Source organism: Muntiacus reevesi, chromosome 15 (assembly GCF_963930625.1).
Source record: "Muntiacus reevesi chromosome 15, mMunRee1.1, whole genome shotgun sequence".
Taxonomy (NCBI): domain Eukaryota; kingdom Metazoa; phylum Chordata; class Mammalia; order Artiodactyla; family Cervidae; genus Muntiacus; species Muntiacus reevesi.
This window is the reverse complement of record NC_089263.1, coordinates 1,905,833-1,913,731: the sequence shown is the minus strand read 5'-3', so window position 1 is coordinate 1,913,731 and position 7,899 is coordinate 1,905,833.

The window sequence follows — 7,899 nt, the reverse complement described above, 5'->3', positions numbered from 1 at the left end:
TTTTAAAAGATCTGCAGTACCTCCCTACAAATCATGGTCCATTAACAAGTAACTGCTTTTGGAACATCCAAAGAGTCACACAGAAGCTTTATTTTCTAAGGTGCTTAAACTTATGTAATCGAAAAGAACTTTATAGACAAAGAGTGCTCAGTTGCTCATTTGTGTCATACTCTTTGCAGCCTCATGGACTGTAGCTCGCTAGGTTCCTCTGCCCATGGAATTTTCCAGGCAAGAATACTGGAGTAGTGCCATTTCCTACTCCAGGGGATCTTCCTGATCTAGGGATCAAACCCACATCTCTTGCATCTCCTGCATTGGCAGACTTATTCTTTATCACCACACCACCTGGGAAGCCCATACACAAAGGGAGAAGATGCTAGTGCTAACATGACTTTTTTGATTCAGTATCCATAGTCAGAACTGACACTGATAACCTTAATTATTATAAACGTTTCTTTTTAATTTTTCCCAAATATGGAAATAATAAATTGTTCTAGCAATGATAGACTGAGCAATTCAGACTTGCTCTTGTTCTAGGAAAAACTAAACTATCTGGATGATGCTAAAATATATCACCTTAAAAGCAACCAAGAGCTACATATATGTGGGCATGCTAAGTCACTTCAGTTGTGTCCAACTCTTTGTGACCCTATGGACTGTAGCCCACTAGGCTCCTCTATCCAGGGGATTCTCCAGGCAAGAATGCTGGAGTGGGTGGCCATGCCTTCCTCTAGGGTATCTTCCCAACCCAGGGATCAAATCCAGATCTCTTATATCTCCCACACTGACAGGCAGGTTCTTCACCACTAGTGCCACCTGGAAAGCCCCATCCAAGAGCTAACTATAGAATAAAGAACCATTCAGACCACACTTTTAAAGAATACAAAAACCAGAAAAGGTAAGCCAAAGACTCAGAGGTATTTTGCCCTGGGAATCTTCTCTATACACAAACTGCAAGAAAACTGATTTTAGGTCAGAAGGAATTAAAGTCAAAACTCCAGGCCTCCTAAAATAAGACTGCAAATAGACTACATCGACATCTATGTTGATGGCTGTAAAGGCCATCACTTCCAGGGTAAGAATGAAGTGGACATAAATAAACCTGTGCCTAGATTTGCAGCTTGCCTCTGATCTGTCTATGTGCCAAAGGAACCTCAGGCTTTGAATAGGATATAAGGAGTCCTAGTTGAGTAGTGCATCCAAATTCTGACATAAAAACTAATGGTACATCCAGAAATTGGAGTACTGTCTTACTATTAAAAGAGATTATAATGGGGAGTAAACTCCAGGATATATTTTTAAGGGAAAAGAAAGATGGAAAAAATCTACCTCATGTAGCATGCTTCATTTATCTGGTCAGGGTAGAGGTAAAAAATATATATATATTATATGTAATATCTAGGTGTGTATGTATATGTGAGCTTATATTTTTGAATACAAAATAAACAATAGATTGTTCTCAATTTAGTGTGCTTTACAAATTTAACTTTGGGATTATATGTTTTCTACAACTGAGCTATTTAAAATCCTAAAAGATGATACTGTTAAAGTGCTTCACTCAATATTTCAGCAAACTTAGAAAACTCAGCAGTGGAAACTGGAAAAGGTCAGTTTTCATTCCAATCCCGAAGAAAGACAATGACAAAGAATGTTCAAACTACTGCACAATTGCACTCATCTTACACGCTAGCAAAGTAATGCTCAAAATTCTCCAAGCCAGGCATAAACAGTACCTGAACCGTGAACTTTCAGAAGTTCAAGATGGTTTTAGAAAAGGCAGAGGAACCAGAGATCAAATTGCCAACATCTGTTGGCTCATCAAAAAAGCAAGACAGTTCCAGAAAAGCATCTATTTCTGCTTTATTGACTATGCCAACGCCTTTAACTGTGTGGATCACAACAAACTGTGGAAAGTTCTTCAAGAAATGGGAATACCAGGCCACCTTCCCTGCCTCTTGAGAAATCTGTATGCAGGTCAAGAAGTGACAGTTAGAACCAAATATGGAACAACAGACTGGTTCCAAATTGGGAAAGGAGTATGTCAATGTTGTATATCGTCACCCTGTTTATTTAACTTATATGCAGAGTATATCATGCGAAATGCCAGGCTGGATGAAGCACAAGCTGGAATCAAAAAAGCTGGGAGAAATACCAATAACCTCAGATATGCAGATAGCACCACCCTTATGGCAGAAAGTGAAGAATATCTAAATAGCTTCTTTTTTTTTTTTTTTTTTTTTTTTTTTTTTTTTTTTTTTGTTTCTTTGAATAGCTTTATTAGTTTGTGTCTTTCAAAAAATTTGCCCCATTTATTAGTTGGGAAATATATTGGCATAAAGTTTTTCATATGTCCATATTAGGTCAGTAGCATTTCTTGATGAAAGTGAAAGAGGAGAGTGAAAAAGCTGGCTTAAAACTCAGCATTCAAAAAACTAAGATCATGGCATCCAGTCTCATCACTTCATGGCAAATAGATGGGGAAACAATAGAAACAGTGACTGACTTAATTTTTTTTTTTGGGGGGGGGGGGCTCCAAAATCACTGCAGATGGTGACTGCAGCCATAAAATTAAAAGACGCTTGCTCCTTGGAAGAAAAGTTAGGACCAACTGAGACAGCATATTAAAAACAGAAGCTATGCCAACAAAAGTCCTTCTATCAAAGATATGGTTTTTCCAATAGTCATGTATGGATGTGAGAGTTGGACTGTAAAGAAAGCTGAGCGCCAAAGAATTGATACTTTTGAACTGTGGTGTTGGAGAAGACTCTTGAGAGTCCCTTGGACTGCAAGGAGATCCAACCAGTCAGTCCTAAAGAAAATCAGTCCTGGGTATTCATTGGAAGGACTGATGCTGAAGCTGAAATGCCAATACTTTGGCCACCTCATGCGAAGAGTTGACTCATTGGAAAAAACCCTGATGCTGGGAGGGATTGGGGGCAGAAGGAGAGGGGGACGACAGAGGATCAGATGGCTGAATTGCGTCACTGACTCGATGGACTTGAGTTTGAGTAAACTCCAGGAGTTTGTGATGGACAGGGAGGCCTGGCGTGCTGCGATTCATGGGGTCACAAAGAGTCAGACACAACTGAGCGACTGAACTTAACTGAACTGATAACTCAAAAATTTTGTCACAGAACACCAGGTTGAAATCCCTTCATCACACAGCAAATTCCCGCTGGGTATCTCTTTTACATTTGGTGATATATATGTTTCAGTGCTACTCTTCAATTTGTCCCACCCTCTCCTTCTCCTGCTGTGTCCACAGGTCAGTTCCCTATGTCTTTGTCTCTATTGCTGCCCTGCAGCACCATTTTTCTAGTTTCCACATATACATGTTAATATATGATATTTGTTTCTCTCTTTCTGACTTACTTCGTTCTGTATAACAGGCTCTAGGTTCATCCACCTCAGTTCAACTGATTCAAATTCATTCCCTTTTATAGCTAAGTTACATTCCTTTGTATACGTATACCACAACGTCTTTATCCATTCATCTGTTGATGGACATCTAGGTTCCTTCCAAGTCCTGGCTATTGTAAGTAGTGCTGCAATGAACATCAGGGTACATGTGTAAAAGTATCTTACATCCTAACTTAATTGATATCATTTCCACTCAAGGAATGAGGAAAATTTTCAATATGTCAAGAGCTCAAGTGTGCATCCATTTCTGGCTTCTCAAGAAGAGAGAAAAACACAGCTATGTGGGACTGACAGCAGCCACAAGCCAGCTTTGTCTTCAGGTCACAGTAACAAGTTTCAGACAGAAGCCTGGCATCCAGAAATGGACAGATTTGGCCATGAAAGTATGAGCATAATCCTAAGTATTCCAAGACAGATCTTGCTGGCACCCACATTGCCCTATTCTGAGGAATCTTTTAAATAAGACTTCTGGCAGCAGGCCCCTGTTGTTCAGTGCTTAATTGTGTCTGACTCTTTGCAACACCATGACTGCAGCATGTCAGGCTTCCCTGTCCTTCACCACCTTCCAGAGTTTGCTCAAACTCATGTCCTTTGAGTTGGTAATGCCATCCAACAATCTCATCATCTGCTGTCCCCTTCTCCCTCTGCCTTCTATGTTTCCCAGCACCAGCATCTTTTCCAATAAGTCAATTCTTCACATCAGGGGGCCAAAGTATTGAAGCTTCAGCACCAGTTCTTCTAATGAATATTCAGGGTTGATTTCCTCTAGGATTGACTGGTTTGACCTCCTTGCAGTCCAAGGGACTCTCAAGAGTCTTCTACAACACCACAGTTCAAAAACATCAATTTTTCAGGGCTCAGCTTTCTCACGTCCATACATGACTATTGGAAAAGCCATAGCTTTGGCTATATGGACCTTTTTCAGCAAAATGATGTCTCTGCTTTTTAATACACTGTCTAGGTTTGTCATAGCTTTTCTTTCAAGGAGCAAGCATCTTTTAATTTCAATGCTGCAGTCACTGTCAACAGTGATTTTGGAGCCCAAGAAAATAGTCTTTCACTGTTCCTATTGTTTCCCCCATCTGTATGCCATGAAACGATTAGATAGGATGTCAATAAGTTAAATAAACAGGGTGACATATAAGTTAAATAAACAGGGTGACATTATACAGTCTTGACATACTCCTTTCCCAATTTGGAACCAGTGTCTTGTTCCATGTTTGGTTCTAACTGTTGCTTCTTGACCTGCATACAGGCTTCTCAGAGGGCAGGTAAGATAGTCTGGTATTCCCATTTCTTTTAAGAATATTCCACAGTTTGTTGTGATCCACACAGTCAAACGCTTTAGCATAGTCAGTGAAGTAGAAATAGATGTTTTTTCCTAAAATTCTCTAGCCTTTTCGATGATCCAGCAGATGTTGACCATTTGATCCCTGGTACTTCTGCCTTTCTAAATCCAGCTTGAACATCTGGAAGTTCTCATTTCACACACTGTTGAAATCTAGCATGGAGGATTTTGAGCATGACCTTGCTAGCATGTGTAATGAGTGCAATTGTGTAGTACACCCATATGCCTCAGAAATATACCCTGGGTCCTCAAAGCAATCACTGGCCCCATCTCTCTGAATGCTGTATCTTGGTGTTCTCGGTAATTCAGTTATTCTTCAAATTATTCTTTACGTGAGCAGCCAATGAATCCAATTTCCTAAAAAAAGATTTAAAGGTGTCCTTCATTATAAAGATATGACTGTAGACTTGGATGAGTGTCTTTGCTATCCTCAAAGCACCTGGAAACATCATCCACCTCTACACGTGCACGCCAGTGTTCAGTTCTATTCAAGGGTGCAAGGGCAGTGACTTTCTGTACAAGTGGCACACTATTTTCACAATGCAAAGAAAATATGCAATAGAGAGCAGGCAAAAAGCACCTTTTGGAGTTCTCCCATATATCTGCTTTTCCCAGATATCTTTAGAAATACATGTATGCATGGGCAAACCTTACTTAAAAGGAGCAAGATTCTGTGATGTGCTTTCCAGATGGTGTATCAAGTAATGGATATGTAGTAGAATTTAGGACCATGGAAAGAACACTTATGTCTCCAGCACTGCTCATTTAATCCTTATCAGGTTCAGCTGTCCCCACACTGGCACTGTCTCATGTATGTTGCCCTCACGTTCCCCTTAGTCTGGATAGCCCACCAGGTTGCTGACTGGAGATGAGCTTGCAAACTTCAGTCTCCTCCACAGAGCTGACAACTCACATAGAAACACACAGGGCACTGATTTAAGAACTCCCGTGGGTCCTTCTAGAATTTCCACTCACTAGTCAAAGCTATGGTTTTTCCAGTAGTCATGTATGGATGTGACAGTTGGACTATAAAGAAAGCTGAGTGACAAAGAATTGATGCTTTTGAACTGTAGTGTTGGAGAAGACTCTTAAAAGTCTCTTGGACTGCAAGGAGATCCAACCAGTCAATCCTAAAGAAGTCAGTCTTGAATATTCATTGGAAGGACTGATGCTGAAACTGAAACTCCAATACTTTGACCACCTAATGTGAAGAACTGACTCTTTGGAAAAGACCCTGATCCTGGGAAAGATTGAAGATGGGAGGAGAAGGGGACAACAGAGGATGAGATGGTTGGATGGCATCACTGACTCAATGGACATGACTTTGAGCAAGCTCCAGGAGTTGCTAATGGACAGGGATGCCTGGCGTGATGCAGTCTCTGGCATCACAGAGTCAGACACGACTGAATGGCTAAACTGAACCACATCTTAATTTTTTAGCTCAATCCACTTGGGTCAATTTGGTTTTATTTTAGCATTGTGCATATGGAGTTTCTGATATCTCCATCTTATCTGCTGTTATTTTGGTCTTTTTTAAAAAAGTCTTTTAAAAATTCAAGTAGCTTTGTTATTAATGATGATACATTTTATTTATTTATTTATTAGTCTGCGTAAACTAAAGACAGGAGACATTAAGCTGAGCCACTTGTGAGAAGAAATCTGGCTGGCCACTTCCTGCCAGGACGATGCTGACCCCAGGGCAGGAAGGATATGCAAGAGGATTTGCCTTGTCCATGCTGTAGGTAGAGTTATGGTCCCAGAAACATGAACGAGCCATTCAAGGGTCACAGCTGAATGGTTCCAGGCTTGCTCCAGAGTCAGGTACACTGGACAGGTGTCCAGGTGTTCCATGTGTGAAATCTGAGGTTGAATGAATATGAGACTTGGATCTTGTTCCTGGGCTGGAATCATGTGAGCCTACAGGGCAGAGTCCCAGTGATGGATGCTGTTCCAGAACCTGCCACTCCCCTTCTTGGCTCACATCTGTGTCCCTGAGTTTAATCCCTCATCCTAGAGATGAAGCAATGGTAATTAACCAACACTGCATATTTTCTAAGTTAAGACATTATTTTTTAGATCAGCTTCAAGTTCACTGAGGGGAAGATACAGAGATTTCCGTACATATGCCTCCTACTCACACACAACATCCCCCACCACTTGCTACAATCCATGAACCAACAGTGCCACATTATTATCACTCAAAGTCCACAGTTTACATTAGGGTTTACTCTTGTGGTGTACATCCTATGGGTTCAACAAATATATGATTCCAGGTGTCCACCATCATAGTATCCTACAAAGCAGTTTCGTTGCCCTAAAAATTCTCTATGCTCCACCTATTTATCTCTCTCCCCAACTTCTGGCAACCACTGATCTTTTTTACTCTCTCCATAGTTTGTCTTTAACAAAATGTCATAGAGTTGGAATCATTTAAAATTTTTTCAAATTGGTTTCTTTCACTTAGTAAAATGCATTCAAGTCTCCTCCATGCTTTTTCACAGCTTGATCGCTCATTTGGTTTCAGCACTGAATAATATTACATTATCTGAATGTATTGGGGCTTCCCAAATGGCACTAGTGGTAAAGAACCTGCCTTCCAATACAGGAGATGTAAGAAATGCGGGTTCAATCCCTGAGTGGGGAAGATGCCTGAAGGAGGGCATGGCAACCAAATTCAGTATTCTTGCCTGGATAATCCCATGGACAGAAAAGCCTGGTGGGCTACGGTTCACAGGGTCCCAAAAAGTCAGACATGACTGAAATGACTTAACACACATGCATGCATCAGTTTACTTATTTCTTCATCTACTGAAGGACATCTTGATTGCTTTCAAGTTTTGGAAAATTATGAATAAAACTTTAATAAGCATTCATCTGTGGGTTTTTGTGTGGATATAGGTTTTCAGCTTCTTTGAGTAAATACCAAGGAGCACAATTGCTAGACTGTACAGTATGTGGGTGTCTAGTTTTATTTTTTAAAAAATCCCCAAACTGCCTTCCAAAGTGGTTGTATCAGTTTGCATTCCTGTTTACAAGCAATTTTATCATATAGAGAATTCTCAGATATACTGACTGACTCATCCAATCATTAAGATAAACTCATCAGGTGATACAATTAACCCAACTGTGTG